The 19,326-nt window shown below is 44.1% G+C and overlaps 1 pseudogene; it reads left to right on the top strand.

Moving 5' to 3' along the window:
- Positions 1–10,210: 10,210 nt before the first annotated feature.
- Positions 10,211–19,326, top strand: part of LOC103303062 (WD repeat domain phosphoinositide-interacting protein 2-like) — an 84,206-nt pseudogene continuing 75,090 nt past the window's right edge.

The raw sequence follows: 19,326 nt of genomic DNA, 5'->3' as shown, positions 1-19,326 counted from the left end.
ACAATTTTATATTATAAATAGAGGCCCGGTGCATGAAAATTCATGCACTGGAGGGGGGTCCCTCAGCCCGGCCTGCCCCCTCTCACAGTCTAGGAGCACTCAGGGGATGTCCCATGTCCGGCCACCAGCAGGCAACTGGGACCCAGGCTTCCCTTGCAGCCCTGGCTTCATCCAGAAGGATGTCCAGTCTAGTTAGCATATTACACTTTTATTATTATAGGCTAGTGGCCTGGTGCACAAAATCCGTGCACATTAAAAGGGAATTAATTACAGGAAATATTTTAATATTGCTATTTGCCCTTTCTCTATAATAGAAGTGTTAGAGATAAAAGAAAATTAGTAAAATGTATATGAAAATCTCCCTCCTGTCAGAGTCTGGGGTGTGCCACGGGACCTAGAGTCAAGTCCCTGCCCACCACCCACACGCGCTTCTAAAATGCAGGAGACCCAGACCTGGCTGGCCCCACCCCTGTCAAGCCCTTCTGGGTGGAGGGCATAGCATCAGGTTCCCCATCAAGCACTGCTGGGTGGGGGACATGGCCTGAGGTCCCCCGTCAAGCCCTGCCAGGCTGGGGGCGCAGTTTGAGGTCCTCCAGCCTGGCATTGCGGCGGGGGGTGTTGCCTGAGGTCCCCCGTCAAGCCTCGCCAGGTGGTGGGTGTGGCCTGAGGTCTCCAAGCCTGGTGCTGGGGTGGGGGGCATACCCTGAGGTTCCTTGCCACGGGCAGGCACCATGCAGCCTCAGGTCCCTGCTGTTTGGTTGTGACGTTATGGCGTCCTGGCTAATTTGCATATCCCTCTATTATTAGATGTTTTTCTTATTATTTCACTAGTTAATCTAGCCTCAAAATAGCTGCATTGTAAACTGCTTGTGGAGATGTTTAAATATTTTGCTTCTTGGTGTCTACCACAGTTCTAAAAACAAAGTAACAAATAAAGATTTATTGATATTTCCTAGATAAAATGTTGAAATTTATATAATCCACCATGAAAACTGCTCATTGATTTTTTAATTTAGGTCTTTGAGATTTTATTCTATTGAACACCAAACTCTCTTGCAGATTTTGTATTACATTTCAGAATTAAAAGAATAAGAATAAATGGTACCTATCCTAATATGTTTAATGAGTTAGTGGGGAAGAGACATCCCAGGTCTTCAGAAACTATATTCATGAAGCCCTAGGTGTCCATGGACCTCAGACTGGGAAACTATGATATACCAACTTAAATAGATGTATTTAGAGATTAGGAAGAGAATACTGTGAGAATGCTATGTAAGGTGTTAAAGTAGGAGAAAATTAAAGAATGAAACAGTGATCAGGGTGTCACATTCTACAATGAAGTTTAGTGAAATATGAAATTGTTCACTATATTTAACAATGAGACTGCTCCTGATGATCTTAGAGCAGTTTAATTGGAATGGCAAGAAAATAAACAAGACTGCAGTGATCACAGAAATAAATGTTAAATGGGGAAATTTTTCTTTCTGGGGAAAGAGATTAATAAAAGGAGAGACATTAAACCATAGTAACACATGGTTTGCATTGCAATATGTGCACTAAAAATTAACCAAAATTTTATGTTCACTTCTACCAAATAGCATCCAGGAAGCATAATAAAATAAAATATCTTTCAGCAAGAAAGGGAAAACAAAGGTTGAATTAAATATGGCATAAAAACAACAGAAACAAACCAAAAAACATGGGGTGTTTAAATGGCTCATATGCCCTTTTTAGGGAAATTATTAGGGATATACTAGATTATAACCTCCAAAAGAATACAAGCAGTGTGCAATTATTTTTTTATTAATCCTGGAGCCACTATAACTGGGATTGCAAATGTTAATCTGTAGTAAATACTAGTTGAACTGATTGGAGACAATGGAACAGAATACTTAACAACATAGGAGAAAGGCCAGGTTTTACGCTCTGGTTCAAGCTCTTGGCAGAAAAATAAACACTCTGGGCCCCTTCTCTGCAAAAGGATATCATAGTAGTGTTTGTCTAGGTTATTGAGCATTAAATAATGTATATAAAATGTCTATGCCAATCACTTAGAAAGCACTCTATTAATACTAGATAGTTGTAATAATGATAATAGTATTAAATATAATACTAACATATTTATCAATGTATTTCAGGAAAAGAATCCTAATCAATTTATACTCTATATGAAATGCTATGTTATCTCAATATGATTACATCTAATATACCTTGCCAGAAGCTTTTATTCTGTATCATCAAGATTCAAACAGGACACTAAGGGATATAAGTAAAAAGTTAGTATTTTGAATCTTAATTAAATTAATTGAATTTTATCTTTATTAATTAAATTAAATTGCTATGTTAAATCTTAATATGATTAAGGTTGACTATTTGGCCTCTGTTCTGTACAGTCCTTACAGCATAAAAATTATCACTGAAGAAAGTTAAATTTTAGAATCATATCCTCAACATTATAATTTTTATTACTACAACTATCAAGAATCAACACTTGTTTTCATATTTAAAATATAAAGTGTATTCATATTTAAAATATAAAGTTCAACCTTCTTAAAAGTTATTTTTAGATGTATTATATTTATGAATTACTAGAGGCCTGGTGCACGAAATTTGTGCACGGAAGGGGGGGTGTCCCTCAGCCCAGCCTGTATCCTCTCCAATCTGGGACCCCTCAAGGGATGTCCGACTGCCCATTTAGGCCAGGACTGCTGGATCCCAACTGCTTTCCTGCCTGCCTTCTTGATTGCCCCTAACTGCTTCTGCCTGCCAGCCTGATCACCCCCTAACCACTCCGCTGCCAGCCTGATTGATGCCTAATTGCTCCCCTGCCAGCCTGTTTGCCCCCAACTTCCCTCCTCTGCCAGCCCGGTCACCCCTAACTGCCCCCCCCTGCAGGGTTGATCGTCTCCAACTTCCCTCCCTTGCAGGCCGGGTGCCTCCCAACTGCCCTCCCCTGCTGGCCATCTTGTGGTGGCCATCTTGTGTCCACATGGGGGCAGGATCTTTGACCACATGGGGGCAGACATATTGTGTGTTGGAGTGGTGGTCAATCTGCATATTACTCTTTTATTAGATAGGATAACTCTGTGGTCAAAGAACTTACTAATCAATGTAACTGATAACTTTGAAAACAGATGCAATTTTAAATGGGTCACCCAAACCCATCAGTAATAGTGCAGGACACATTACAGCAAGGTGGTTATGAAAGGCTTGGTCAGAAGGTAGATCTGGGCTAGAACACCTCCTTTTGTCTTGCTGTTTCTCAGTTACCTTATTGGTAATGTGTGGAAGATAATTATTTCTTTATTAAATAAAATAATGCATAGCATTTCTTACTCTGATGCCTGACACTGAGTAAAATTCAATAAATTTAGTCATTATTATTATTTGGAAAAAATCACATATCTCATAATATTCTTGTGAGGTATTACATTTTACATTGGTGTTTGATATTGATTAACTCTAAAATATTGCGGTAAAATCCTAATTTAATTTATTCACTTTTGCATTAATCTTACATTTGGTGACTTGAATATTTTGCTATGTTTTCCTATAGATTTTGAAATGTAGATGTTGTGCAGTACATCATTTCATTCAAATGCATCAAAGTTGTATTACACTTTCAGTGGGAATTTAAGAAGGATACCTAATTCAATTATATTAACTAAATCATGTTTATAACTATATCTTATATTTCTATTACAAATATAATGAATTTAATTTTTAGAGATATCAAAATATTGAATGTTATATTATTCAATATGTGAGAACAGTTGTCAATAAAGGCAAGAACTGAGGTATTCAATTGGCTAAATATCCTACCTAATAATAGACAAATATGCAAATTGACCATACCTCTGACATGCCCACAAGCCACGCCCACCATCCAATCAGAGTAAGCATACAAATTAAACCAAAACAAGATGGCTACAGCCACAGAGAGCAAGGTTTCCTAGGTAACAGAGGAAGCCAAGCTTTCCGCCTGCCCTTGCCAGGCCTAAGCCTCCACTCAAGCTACAAAGTTTCAATTATAGAAGGTAAACAAATTCAAACAAATGGTGGCAGAATGGACCTTGAGAGAGAAGGCCAGGGTTGCTGCTGGCAACAGGGGAAGCAAAGCTTTCTGCACACCCTGGCCGGGCCCACCCACTTAAGGCAACAAAGTTTCAATTATAACCCCAACATAAATGGCTGCCGGCCTTGGAGGGAGCCCCAGGCTTGGCTCTGCTCCAGGCTACAAAGTTTCAATTGTAGAAGGAAAATAAATTTCAGATACCAGGGCCTCTGCTTGGGTTGCCAGGGGGCGTGGCCAGCCTGCAAACCACCACAGGCCCCTTGCTCAGGCCGCCCCATGCCCCAAGGTAACCCCCACCTGATCCAGGACACCCTTCAGGGCAAACCAGCTGGCCCCCATCCCTGTACCAGGCCTCTATCCTATCTAATAAAAGACTAATGTGCAGATTGATCATCACTGCAACACACAATATAGCTGCCCCCATGTGGTCAAAGATCCTGTCCCCATGTGGACACAAGATGGCCACCACAAGATGGCCAGCAGGGGAGGGCAGTTGGGAGGCACCCGGCCTGCAAGGGAGGGCAGTTGAGAAGGACCAGGCTTGCAAGGGAGGGTAGTTGGAGGTGATCAACCCTGCAGGAGAGGGCAGTTAGGGGTGACCAGGCCGGCAGAGGAGGGAAGTTGGGGGCAAACAGGCTGGCAGCAGAGTGGTTAGGGGGTGATCAGGCTGGCAGACAGAAGCGGTTAGGAGCAATCAGGAAGGCAGGCAGGCAAGCAGTTGGGAGCCAGCAGTCCTGGATTGTGAGAGGGATGTCCTACTGCCCGTTTAGGCCCGATCCCACCAGGATCGGGCCTAAACGGGCAGTCGGACATCCCTTGAGGGGTCCTATATTGGAGAGGGTCCAGGCTGGGCTGAGGGACAACCCCCCTCTGTGCACGAATTTCGTGCACCGGGCCTCTAGTTGAATTATAAAAATCTAACTGTGATTGTCCAGCATCTGTGGTGGGTCAATGTATGTATCAGCAAAGAAGGGACACATGTTGTTATTGTTTTGTTTGTATTTTTAACATTATTTTAAGAAAATGAATATTTGATATTTAATTTAAAATACAAAGTAGTCTACATGGAATAAATCCAGAAATATAGTGGGCTTTTCTCTCTTAAATTTGATGTTAATATTGATTTAATTTTAATTCATAAAGAACAGGTGCTGGAAGCCAATTCCAGCATGTCATAATTGCGAGAGTTTCATCAAAAGGTTGATGGAACTTGGGGACTCAGCAAGGGCTGAGTCACATATGTTATTGCCTTCTGGAATGGCTGAAAAGCATTCCCCCAAACCTGAAAAGGATGCATTAAATTGATTGTTTGCTGCCAGACAGCTCAGGGACTCTTAATCTACATGTTATTGCCTCCTGTTGGCCAAACACCTGAACAGCCGAAGGAAATTCCCCAATCTGACAATGGACTCTGTAGACTAACCCTGGCCTTTGATGTGTATATCTCCACCTTGCCTTAGGACAATTTGTGTTAATAAAAAGCAAGGGGTCTTGAGCTCCTCTGCCCCCCCAAATGCCTTTCAAAATTATGTTTTTTCTCTGGACTCTTTATTAATTTACACACAGCCCCTTCTCCAGATTGCTGAACCCTTCTAGATGCCGGATTAAGACCACTGGCGCTAAATGGCATCCAACGTCTGGCATTAGACAGGGTCTCTCTCTCTCTCTTCCCCGCCTTCCCTCTTTTCTTTGCTTCAGCTTTCTAAAGACACTAATTGGGTTCAGGTTCAAAACATTTAACTTGGGTGCGGCTGGAAAGGGGGCCGCCCCCATGCCCTTCACGCAACGCACGTTCGTGGGGAACCTGGCGCTAAACCATTCATAGACGACCTGCTTCTGGGTCGGGGTTTCGTACGTAGCAGAGCAGCTCCCTCACTGTGATCTATTGAAAGTCAGCACTCGACACAAGGGTAAAAAAAAACAAAACAAAAAAACAAACAAACAAAAAAAACATTTAACTTGGGAGGCAGTGGGTGTTGTGTTGTGGGGTGAGGATGCACTCATGCACTCATGCGATCTAATAGTTATTCATCTGAATATAAAGCACTTCTAGAAATTGAGTTGTTGATTTATTATTTCTTATGAAATATGTCCCGTGTGTAACTAGGTGTGAAGGAAATTAGTTTGTGTGCTGATTGAAAACCATGAAATGGCTAGTCAATATTTTTATTAATTACTATTGTCATCATCACCATTATTGGCTATGCATTTTTGAGGCATGCTGATTATTGCTACTGAAATTTCAGTTTTCCCACATAAATAATGTCTGTGACATCAGAGATCCAATAGTAAAAAAAAAAACATTTTGAGATAAATATCTGTGCTTGTGTAATAGTTTCCTATTGCTGTAACAAATTACCCAAATATTACTAGTTTAAATAACACAATTTTGTTACCTTACAGCTCTAGAGAAAATAATTGTAAAATCAGTTTCATTAGGGTAAAATCATAGTGTTGGTAAGACTGTATTCCTTCTGGAGGCTCTAAGGAAAAATCTATTACCTTGCTTTTTCCAGCTTCTAGAGGCCATCCATGTTTCTCTGCATGTGTCCCCACACTATTCTCTCTGCTTACATCATAGCATCTCTGTTTCTGTCTCTGACCCTCATGTCTCCTTAAGGACTTTTGGGATTACATTGGCCCCACTCAGATAATCCAGGGCAATGTCCTCATCTAAGATCACATCTACAGTATCCTTCTTGCCATGTAAGGAAACATATTCACATTTTCCAGGATTAGGATGTGGACATGTTTGGAGGGCCATTATTCTGCCTACCGCAGTTTGCATATTTTTCAGGGGATAACACTTTAATGGTTTAATACATAAATATCCTCTATTAGAATATTTATATTTTTATAAAGGTGCAAGGTGACTTTCTGGTCACCTGTTGTGATAGGAAATTTATTTTAAGACACTGATGCTTTAAAATTTCTGTTGATTTTGACAATTTTAATACTGAGAAGGCTAACCCCTATTTTGTAAAACTACTGTTTGGAATTCTCTGCTGTTGTTTTAGACAGACTCTTATTCTAAAAAATAACTTTGCTGTCTAGCCTGCTTGAATAATGAGGAAGATAAACTTAGCTGTCTGACCTTGTAGGGCAGAGACTAGATATGCCCATAATCTCAATGCCATGCCAGGTGCATTTTTTTAATTGGATAGATCTGTGTTGTTTTTAAGGCCAGCTGCGAGATAACCACTAAGTGCACATAGGCTTCCCTTAATAAAAAGGGAAGTTCTGCTTGTAGCCTTGCTTAGAATTTGAATTCATTTTCTCTAAGCCCACCGCGGTGAATAAAGTGGATCTCCAAACTCTCCTGCATTGTTTGATTGATCCGAATCTCTGTAACATAATTTGGTGCATTGCTTCGGGAAAACCAACCCACGCTTGGCTCTTTAGCCTCTGGTGAGTGGACAGGGTAAGGGGCCCGGGGGCATTGGACAGGCCTCCAGGAGGCGCCACTCTGCTGAATTAGCAGAGTTAAACCAGGGGACTCTGGGCACTCCCGGACCCCAGCCCAGGACCCGGACAGCATCTGGAGAAAGCAGACAGACACTTCTGGACCTGTCGACAGAATCGGTAAGGTAGGGGCCCCGTCAGTTCAGCCCACTCCAAGTGAGTGGAAGGGGGAGCTTGATCAACTCTCTGGAAGCCATTCGGCTTCCTCAGGCAAATTAATCAGGAATTGGGTGGATTGTTGTTTAAACTCTGAGTGAATGTCTGGTGAAAGTGTGTGAGTGTGGAGGGAGAGGGCCTGCCCTCTCCTCTCCTTTGTGTGGCTCCACGACTTCGGTTACGGAGTCCGAGTGGGCCCCAACCTGCGGTTCCACGATTCGTCATATGGCATAATGGTGACTCCCCCCCACATGGAGGTGACCAGGCCTGGGGTTTATACGGGTGCACCTTAGCTAAGACAAATCTAAACTCCCAAGGGATGTGGCCAGGCGGGCATCTGAGTGAGGATCTGTGAAACAGGTCACCCCCTCCCTTGTCTGTCTCTTGCCACTGATCATCATGGGGTCGGGACAGAATAAACCCACTGTTCTCAATTGCATGTTGAAAAATTTTAAAAAGGGATCTGATTAAGATTATGGAATTAAAATAAAGTCTGAAACATTGAGGAAATTCTGTGAAGTGGAATGGCCAGCCTTTGGGGTTGGCTGGCCCTCTTTAGATGAAGGATTGGTCAGGGCGGTGTGGAATGTAGTCACAGGAGATCCTGGACACCCAGATCAGTTTCCCTACATAGACAGCTGGTTAGAAATTGCTCAAACCTTGCTGCCTTGGGTCCGGTTCTGCGTGTGTAAGAAGGAACAGAGTAAGGTTTTAGTAGTAGGAGTGAAGAGGCAGGCAGGGCAGGTGCAGGCTAAGGAGAGGCAGGCAGGGCAGGAGCAGGCTAAGGAGAGGCAGGCAGGGCAGGTGCAGGCTAAGGAGAGGCAGGCAGGGCAGGAGCAGGCTAAGGAGAGGCAGGCAGGGCAGGTGCAGGCTAAGGAGAGGCAGGCAGGGCAGGTGCAGGCTAAGGAGAGGCAGGCAGGGCAGGAGCAGGCTAAGGAGAGGCAGGCAGGGCAGGTGCAGGCTAAGGAGAGGCAGGCAGGGCAGGAGCAGGTCCCTCAGAAGGAAGTTCAGCCCCCTATTCTACAGGAACCCCCCGAGGAAGTTCCACCAGTGTTACCACCTCTGTATGAACCACAGGCAGCACCAAGTGCCCCCCCCCCCCCCCTGCTAGCCTGGAAGATCCGGAGAGTCTGGAAACACTGCCTCCCTCCATCTCCCCTCCACCAGGCTCTCCAGAGCCGGTTGGGTGGCGCTTGCGTTCAGCCGATCAAGGGCCCAAACAACAGCCAGCACGTCAGATGCCTCTCGGGGAGATTCAGGGCGCCCAAGTGCTTGGTGAAGATGGGACCTTACAGGAAGGAAGACCAGTCTATTACTATCAGCCCTTTACCACAAGTGACATTCTGAATTGGAAGCAACACACCCCAGCTTATTCTGAAAAACCTCAGATCTTCCAGACCCAGAAGCCCACCTGGGTGGACTGCAAGCAGCTCCTTTTTACATTAGTTAACACTGAGGAGCACATGAGAGTAATGACAGAGGCTCGGAAGTGGCTGCAGACCCAGGCCCCGGCAGGGACATTAGACACAGACAGATTGGCAAGGGAGGCCCTCCCCGATGAGGAACCTAATTGGTCCCCGAACTCAGAAGATGGAAAGACCAGGCTAGAAAGGTATCGGCTGGCTTTCCTCCAGGGATCAGGGCTGGAGCCAAGAAGCCCACCAATATGGCTAAAATCTCTGAGGTTTTCCAGAAGCCTGATGAAAGTCCAGCAGCTTTCTATGAGAGACTGTGTGAGGCATACTGGATCTACACTCCCTTTAACCCTGAGGCCCTGGACACTCAAACCATGGTAAATGCTGCTTTTGTAGGCCAAGCCCAGCCTGATATCAGGAGAAAATTACAGAAGCTGGAAGGGTTTGCAGGAAAAATGCTAGTGAACTGCTAGAGATAGCCAACAAGGTTTTCATCACCCGAGACAGGGCAGCAAAAAAGGAGGAAGAAAAGAGAATGCAAAGAAGGGCCAATGTGATAGCAGTGGCTTTCAGAGGCTCAGGCCCCCAGACAGCACAAAAAGGGAAGCAAGAAGACAGATCAGGAGGGAAAGGAATAGCAAGTCTGAGACAGGACCAATGTGCCTATTGTAAGGAGGCAGGGCACTAGAAGAATGAATGTCCCAAACGGCAGAGCAAAAAAATAGGGCCTCCTTTTCCACCCAGTCGCTATCAATCAGAACCACCTGAAGCAGATCTCATTGGGCTAGCAATGACTGATTCTGACTAGGACAGTCCGGGCTCTTTTCAGCTGGGCCCCCACAAGCCCATCGTCAGAATGAAAATTGGGGGCCAGACTGTGGACTTTATGGTTAATACGGGAGCTGAGCACTCAGTAGTCACACAGAAAGTAGCGCCTCTCTCAGGGAAGGAGGTCACCATTATTGGAGCTACTGGGGACCAGACCCGTAGACCATTCTGCCGGCCTCGCCGATGCCAACTTAGCGGCCACTGAGTAATTCATGAATTCCTGTACTTGCCAGACTGTCCAGTACCTCTAATGGGTAGAGACCTTTTAGCCAAAATGGGGGCAGAAATCACTTTTGCTCCAAATGGCTCGATCCTGTCCTTAGCAGTGCCCCGGGAGGAAGAATGGAGACTTTATACCCCTCAGTCAAAGGCCTCACCTTTAGAGCCTGAATTAGAGGAAGAATTTCCGCTGGTCTGGGCAGAAGGAAATCCCCCTGGCCTGGCCAAAGACCATGCCCCGATACTAACTGACTTAAAGCCTGGGGCACAGTCTGTCAAAATCCGACAATATCCAATTCCACGGGAGGCACGCCTAGGAATTCAGGTTCACTTAGACAGGCTACTTCAGTGGGGACTCCTTAAAAGATGTCAGTCACCATAGAATACTCCCCTCTTGCCTGTCAAAAAGCCTGGGACTAATGACTACCGCCCGGTACAGGATTTACGGGCTGTTAATGAGGCTGTTACAACCTTGCATGCGACACTGCCTAACCCATACACACTTCTAGGACTTATTCCATCAGAAGCGGAATGTTTTACATGCCTAGATCTGAAAGATGCCTTTTTCTGCCTCCGATTAGCCCCCATCAGCCAGCCGCTTTTGAGTGGGAAAACCCAAATACGGGAGCCAAGGAGCAGTTCACCTGGACCAGACTTCCACAAGGATTTAAAAACTCCCCTACTCTCTTTAGTGGAGCACTAGCATCTGATTTATCTAAGTTCCCAGGACAGGACTTGGGGTGTGATCTACTCCAATATGTAGACGACCTCCTACTAGCTAGCTCCACATGAGCTCAGTACTGGGAAGGGACACGAGCCCTCCTGAGACTGTTAACTGAAACAGGTTATAGAATGTCCAAGAAAAAAGCACAGATTTGTCAGAAGGAAGTCAAGTATCCAGGCTTCCGGATCACCCAAAGAAAACGAAGGCTAGGGACTGAAAGAAAGCAGGCAGAATGTGCCATCCCAGTCCCTAGCACCTGGCGACAGATTCAGGAATTCCTGGGAGCAGCAGGGTTCTGTTGAATCTGGATCCCAGGGTTTTCAGATCTGGCTAAGCCCCTCTATAAAGCTTTTAAAAGGAAGAGAAGGCACCCATTGTTTGGGGCCCCGAGCAGGAGAAAGCCTTCATCAGCATAAAGGAAAAGATTACTGAGGCCCCAGCACTTGGATTACCAGATATGACACGGGACTTTAATCTCTTCATCCATGAGAACAATGGGGTAGCCCTAGGAGTTCTAACCCAAGAGTTTGGACCTTGGCAAAGACCAGTAGCCTATCTCTCCAAGCACATTGACCCAGTTGCCTCCAGGTGGCCCCCATGTCTCAGGGCCCTTGCAGCCACGGCATTATTAATCAAAGAAGCAGATAAGCTTACCCTGGGACAAAACTTAAATGTAAAAGTATCTCATTCTGTTATTACTTTAATGGAAGCTAAGGGGCAGCACTGGCTAACTCATGCTCAGATCACTCAATACCAAGGATTGTTAAGTAAGACTCCACGGGAACAATTAGAAGCAGTAAGAACTCTTAATCCTGCCACCTTTCTACCTGTTGCTGAGGGGGCCCCTGAGTATGATTGCCTGGAAGTCCTAGAGGAGGTTTACTCCAGCCGGCCAGATCTAACGGATAGGCCCCTGCCAAACCCGGACTTGGTATTGTTCACAGATGGCAGTAGCTTCTTAGATAAAGGAAAAAAGACGAGCTGGGTATGCAGTGGTATCAGACTGTGAGACAATTGAAGCACAGGCCCTGCCTGAAGGATGGTCAGCGCAGAGGGCAGAACTTTGGGCCCTTGCCAGAGCTTTGGAACTCAGTAAGGATAAGCGTGCCAACATCTACACTGATTCATGCTATGCCTTCGCTACCCTGCATATTCATGGGGCTATATACAAGGAAAGGGGGCTTCTGACGGCAGGAGGAAAAGGAATCAAAAATCAAAATGAGATTTTAAAGTTACTAGAAGCAGTTTGGAAGCCTAAAGAAATAGCTGTCATTCATTGCATAGGTCACCAGAAAGGGAAAGACTCAGTGTCAGAAGGAAACCAGTGTGCTGACATCGCAGCAAAGCAGGCTGCCAAAGGACAAGCAGCCCCGGCACAGATCATGTTGGCCCCCGAATTACCTGAACCTCCAAAGTGCACTTCGCAGGAAGAGGAATGGGCTCAGCAAGAAGGTGGCAAAAGAACAAAAGAAGGTTGGTGAATACTCCCAGATCATAGGGTCTATATCCCAGAACAGTTAGCCCATAAGGTAGTCCTCCAGCAGCATGAACTTACTCATTTAGGAAAGACTGCTCTAGAAACTTTGTTAGGCAGATATTACCTAATTGCCCGTCTTCCCTCCTTGTGTGCCTCAGTCTCTCAGTGTTGCCTCCTCTGTGCTCAGAACAATGCCAAACAGGGTCCTGTGAGACCGATAGGAGTTCAGCGCTGTGGGCAAGCTCTCTTTGAGGACTTAGATTTTACAGAAATAGGGCCTAGCATAGGAAATACATACCTATTAGTCTTTGTTTGTACCTTTTCAGGCTGGGTTGAGGCATATCCCACTCGCACTGAAAAGGCGAGAGAAGTCACTAAGGCATTGCTGAAGGACATAATTCCACGGTATGGAATGCCTCTGACCATAGGGTCTGATAATGGCCCAGCCTTTGTAGCAGAAATAGTACAACAGGTAACTAAGGCTTTAGGAATTAGATGGAACCTACCTACAGCTTACAGGCCTCAGAGTTCAGGGAAAGTAGAGCGCATGAACCGGACTCTAAAGCAGACTATGGCTAAGCTATGCCAAGAGACAACCTTACCCTGGACAGATATCTTGCCTCTTGTACTCCTGCGGGTACTCTGTGCCCTGAGGGCCAGGGTAGGTTTCTCTCCCTTTGAAATTCTATATGGTAGATCCCCTCACTTAATTCGGCCAAAGGGAGATTTGGGGGAAATAGGAAACTTAGAAATCCAGAAGCAACTACAAGGACTTGGAAAAACTGTCTTTGAGATCCACAGATGGGTTACTGACCAACTACCCATCTCTCTAGGAACAGCTGTACATCCTTATAAACCAGGTTTGGGTAAAAGACTGGAAAAAAGAGCCCCTTAAGCCAATTTGGAAGGGAACCTACCCAGTCATACTAACCACTCTCACAGCTCCCAAGGTTGCAGGACTGAACAACTGGATTCACCACTCTCGGGTGAAAGCAGCACACCAGCCGAGTGACGTCCAGCCTGAGTGGAAGGTGACCTCTGACCAGAAACACCCCCTGCGGTTCACCCTTAGGAAAACAACGGACCTGGCTGATCAACCTGGTCTAAGGGATTCAGAAATGCCCTGCTGAATTCTTCCTTACACTAATCTTTCTTTCTTATCTTTTTTTAAATTGGAAATGCTCTGGTATTTCTGGATAATTATTGTTTTTATCTTTCTAATAATTCTCATTTTGTCTTTTCATGAGTGCCGCCAGAACCCGAGGCTAGTCCCAGGAGGAGAGCTCTTCTGCCCTTGCTGGAACACAGAGGCACCATAAAATTACTGCTTCCTAAACAGCAAAGGAACACGATGAAGCTAAGGCTAATTATTTCACTGTTACTGAACTCTCTTAATCTCGACCACTCACAGGTCTACACTCTGCCCCTTAAGAGCAGTCCAGCTAATCCCTCTCCTTATAACACTTGGCATTTCAGCAAGGGTTAGCACTGGAATAGGGGGGCTGTGCCTGTTCCTTGAGGAAGAATGCTGTTTTTATGCTAACCAGTCTGGTATTGTAAGGTATGGGGCCAAGAAACTAGCTGATTGAACTTCAAAAATAAGACAGGAGTTATCTGAGACCTGGGTTGCATGCGGGTGGAGCGGGGGGGGGGGAGTTTGGAAATGGCTCCTTCCATTGACAGGACCACTGTTAATGCTACTCATAGCCATAACCCTAAGACCATGTCTTCTAAATCTGTTAACTCACTTTATCTCATCCCGTCTAGATGCCTTTAAAGTTCAAATGGTCCTACAAGCCAGAAGAATTCCCTACAAACCTCTCCAAGAGGAAGAAATGGGATCCCTTTGGACAGCGCCTCTTTACAGCAGGAAGCAGTAAAAGAGTTTCCACACACCTGTTCACCATAACATCCCGTGGTTATTGTACCACAAGGCTGAAAAGCTTGTGGGACAAGGTGGGGGGGTGATGAGAAGGCTAACCCCTACTTTGTAAAACTACTGTTTGGAATTCTCTGCTGTTGTTTTAGACAGACTCTTATTCTAAAAAATAATTTTGCTTTCTAGCCTGCTTTAGCCTGCTTGAATAATGAGGAAGATAAACTTAGCTGTCTGACCTTGTAGGGCAGAGACTAGATATGCCCATAATTTCAATGCCATGCCAGGTGCATTTTTTTAATTGGATAGAGCTGTGTTTTTTTCAAGGCCAGCTGCGAGATAACCACTAAGTGCACATAGGGCTGGCTCCTTAATAAAAAGGGAAGTTCTGCATGTAGCCTTGCTTAGAATTTGAATTCATTTTCTCTAAGCCCACCGCAGTGAATAAAGTGGATCTCCAAACTCTCCTGCATTGTTTGATTGATCTGAATCTCTGTAATAATACCAGTTAAAATGAGGCATTGTTCCATAATTTAGTTTTGTTCATCTGTAGACTAGACACAATAAAATATTTCTACTGATTCATTAATTAACATTCAGCCCTTTGTTGGCATAAATATTTTTAAGTAATTTGTTCCATTAGTCTTACCCAAGGTGTATGTCAGGAGGTTAGGCTTCTGTTTTATTAAGACACTAGCTTTGTGGAACAAAATAATTTTTGTTGCAGAATAGTAAAAAGAAAATATATGGAAGTATTTCTTTCTGTTTCAAGAGGATGAGAGACTTTTTCTTTAAAATGGCTAAAACTGGCTTTTATGTGTGGGTTGTTTTCTATTGATACTGAATTTTTGGACTGGAACCCGGATTCTTTTTCCGCTGGAATCGAATAATGAATCCACTGACAGAAAGTGGTATAGAAAAGGGTGGAGATTTATTGAGGAACAAGTACAGACTCCCATGTAGGGAGGGGGAAAAGGGTCCCACAGAACTGACTCACATGTTGGGAGGGGGAAGAGTCCCACTGGGTTCATTTCCCTATGGCATATAAAGACTGCAGATCCTGGTGCCTGATGTCCCCTCTGATTGGTCAATATTCCCCAGAGTTGGTTACTATAGTAACTCCTGGGTTCAAAGGTCCTTCCTCATTGTTTTCCTATTCCCTTTGGGCTCCCTTATCTTTATTTTGTAAATATAGACCTTTCTTGGCTACTTCCAGTTCCCTTGTCTTATGGAAATATACCTGTTGCTGCTTCTTTGTCTTATGGAAATGTAACTGCACCTGGCTTCCTTGTGTTATGGAAATGTACCTTCTCCCAGTCTGCAGCCCAGTATTTTTTTTCCAAGGACCCCGATTTTTAAAAATCCCTAAGCCTGCCTATATCCCCCTAAAATTCCTGCTTCACTATCAGTTTTGAAGGTGATGGCTGAGGCCAGGCCTAAGCCTCTTGGATAATGTTTATAGTGTTCTCAAATGACATAAGAATGGACTAAATTGCTTTGAGTTGACAGTAGTAAAGGTCAAAGAGAAAAACAGTTTAGTCATTCTTGTATAGCTCCTAAGTAAACAAAGAAAAATAAGTTATAAAGTTCAGTGAGGATCAAATCGACTTCTCGAGAAAAACATGGCGGCGGGAAGCGAGTGAGCGGTCCGCACGGCCCTGCACCCGCAGGAGGAAATAGAGGGAGCAGCTGAAACGAGAGGAATCCAGCCCGAATTGGCGAAGGAGAAGTGGCTGGTGAGACAGTTTGCAGCTGGGAAGGGAAGAGATCTCCTGGAAAAAGGTAAAACAAGGTTCTGGGCAATAGAATCTGCCGGATCTCTAAACCCAGAAGGTCGGGGAAAACTACACTGCGCCAAGCCGCGTCCCTGAGGACAGGCAAAGTGTCTGACCGTGAGAAAAAGGGTCCACGGGACTGCGGGAGGTAGTAGATTTTAGACCTTGGAGTCTGACTTGGGATCTGAGCTCAGAGGCAGCCCTGAAGAGCTAACTGCCTGACTGCGCTGTGCCGGCAAGAGAGGAGATTGCAAAGACGTGGTCCCGCTTCTCGCTGGGGCCTGCGTCTTTCTCCAATGAACCTAGTTCGTAGGACCTTTCGGATACAGACACTTACCCGTGGCTGAGGTGCAAGAGAAGGGGAGGAGTGGTGGAACCTGGGGAGAGTGGGCAGAGGTGGAAGCGTGTCTGGGGCTGAGTCACATCGGATCCCCGGTCGCCATTTTCTCCTAAGAGATAACCCCTCCTTCCAGTCTCCAGGCAACCAATATAGCCACACCCGGATACCACTCTGATGAACACTATAGGATTTGAATACTCCCTGAGGCCATAGGTACCACCCAAAAGAAAAACCTTTAGCATCTATTACGCAGTTACACTACCAGAGCTCTTCAGAGTGCTTCAGTGTGCCTTGCTGGCAAACTTACCGAGGGTGCTCCTGTGAGCTGCCACTGGGAGTAAGCACCTATCCACCACAGGTACAGCATTAAAAGCTGAGTCTGCCCACCCCACAACTACAGAACTCTGGGCAACACAGTCACGCCTTTCCAGAGTGCAGGCCCCCCGAGCCACATCACCCCGACAGAGCCACTGTGAGTCCCCACTGGGCAACCGTAATTTCAATTTAGGGTGCAAGACAGAAAAATTGGAATACTACCCTCCACGACTGCTGACCTCTAGACACTGCAGTTGTGCCTCTCAAACTCGCAGGCCTACATAAAGAGAACCCAAATAGTTCAAGTAGGGAACTACACTAGATTACCAAGCCCAGGAAAACTGAGAGATTATACCAGTAGCACCATCACCAAAAGATCCTGGGTAGCAAAGCAATTGGAACTACAATTAAAACATTACAGGAAAACATGGGGAGACAGAAAGGAAATTCTCAAAGGAAGGAACAGGAAGAATCACCAGAAAGGGAGTTAATTGAACTTGAGGCTAGCAGCTTAACAGAGAAAGAATTTAGAGTATTCGTCATAAGGATGTTTAAATGGAAGGATGACAAATACACACAACTCAATGAGAACTATAAGGAGCTGAATGAAAACGTCACCAACATGAAAAGAAACCAAGAGGAGATGAAGAACGACATAGTCACAATAAAGAACACAATGGAAGGCTTAAAGAGTAGAGTAGAAGAGGCTGAGGACCGCATCAGCGAATTAGAAGATAGGAAAACGCACACAAACTCAACAGCAACTGGAAAGAAGACTTAAAAAGCAAGAGGAGAGCCTAAGGGAGCTTTGGGACGACAAAAAACAAAACAATATTCGAATAATAGGGATAAAAGAAGGAGAGGAAGAGAAGCAAGGACTAGAAAACCTGTTGGAAGAAATAATGACAGAAAATTTCCCTGATATTGGCAAGAAAAAAACTATCCAAGTCCAAGAAGCATATAGAGTCCCAAACAAGTTGAACACCAAAAGACCGACATCAAGACACATCATAATTAAATTGATGAACACCAACGACAAAGCAAGAATCTTAAAGGCTGCAAGAGAGAGACATAAAGTTACCTACAAGGGATCTCCTATCAGAATATCAACTGATTTCTCAACAGAAACACACCAGGCCAGAAAGGAATGGAATGAAATATACAAAGTGCTGCAAAACAAGGGACTGAATCCAAGAATACTATATCCAGCAAGGCTATCATTCAAAATTGAAGGTGGAATCAGAAGCTTCACAGACAAAAAAGGGCTAAGAGAGTTCATCACTACCAAGCCAGCAATGAAAGAAATGCTAAAGGGGCTGCTGTAAAAAGAAGATAGACAGAGGCTAGAAGAAACATAAACACTAAGGAAAAATATGTCAACAAACAGGTACTTATCAATAATAACATTAAACGTAAATGGATTAAATGCACCAATCAAAAGACATAGGGTAGCTGAATGGATAAGAAAACATGACCCATATATTTGCTGTCTACAAGAGACCCACCTTACAGCAAAAGACTCACACAGACTGAGAGTGAAGGGATGGAAAAACATTTTTCAGGCAAATGAAAATGAGAAAAAAGCTGGGGTTGCGATACTTATATCAGATAAAATAGACCTCAAAGTAAAGGCCATAATAATAGATAAGGAAGGCCACTACATAATACTAAAGGGAGCAATCCAGCAAGAAGATATAACTCTGGTAAACATTTATGCACCCAATGCAGGAGCGCCCAAATACATAAAAAATCTCCTGGAAGATATCAAGGGAGAGATCGACATCAATACAATCATAGTAGGGGACTTTAATACACCACTGACATCAATGGATAAATCCTCTGGACAAAAAATCAGCAAAGAAACAGCAATTCTAAATGACACACTAGATCAGATGGACCTAATTGACATCTTCAGAGTATTTCACGCCAAAGCCATGGAATATACGTTCTTCTCAAGTGCACATGGGACAGTCTCAAAAATAGACCACATTTTGGGTAACAAGCAAAGTCTCCCCAAATTCAAAAAGATTGAAATCATATCAAGCATTTTCTCAGACCACAATGGCATAATATTAGAAATAAACTACAATAAAAACATTCCAAAAAATTCAAACACTTGGAAACTGAATAGCATGCTACTAAACAATGATTGGGTTATCAATGAGATCAAAGAAGAATTTAAAAACATCCTGGAAATGAATGACAATGAAAACACAACATTGAAAATCCTATGGGACACAATGAAAGCAGTCCTGAGAGGGAAGTGTATAGCTCTACAGGCCTATCTCAAAAAAAAGAAAAAATGGTAATAGATCATCTAACACAAAAACTCAAAGAATTAGAAATGGAGCAACAAGAAAAGCCCACAGTGAGCAGAAGAAAGGAAATAATAAAGATCAGAGAAGAAATGAATACTAATGACATAGAGAACAAAAAAACAATACAGAAGATCAACAAAACCAAGAGCTGTTTCTTTGAAAGGATAAACAAGATTGATGACCTCTAGCCAGGCTCACCAAGAAGCAAAGAGAGAGGACCCAAATAAACAAAATCAGAAATGAAAGAGGTGAAATAACAACAGACCCCACAGAAATACAAAGGATTATCAAAAAATACTATGAACAACTCTATTCCAACGAACTAGACAACCTGGAGGAAATGGAC

The sequence above is a fragment of the Eptesicus fuscus genome, chromosome 1 (genome assembly GCF_027574615.1).
Source record: "Eptesicus fuscus isolate TK198812 chromosome 1, DD_ASM_mEF_20220401, whole genome shotgun sequence".
Taxonomy (NCBI): domain Eukaryota; kingdom Metazoa; phylum Chordata; class Mammalia; order Chiroptera; family Vespertilionidae; genus Eptesicus; species Eptesicus fuscus.
Note: the sequence above shows the minus strand (reverse complement) of the source record. Positions and strands in the feature narration are given on the sequence as shown.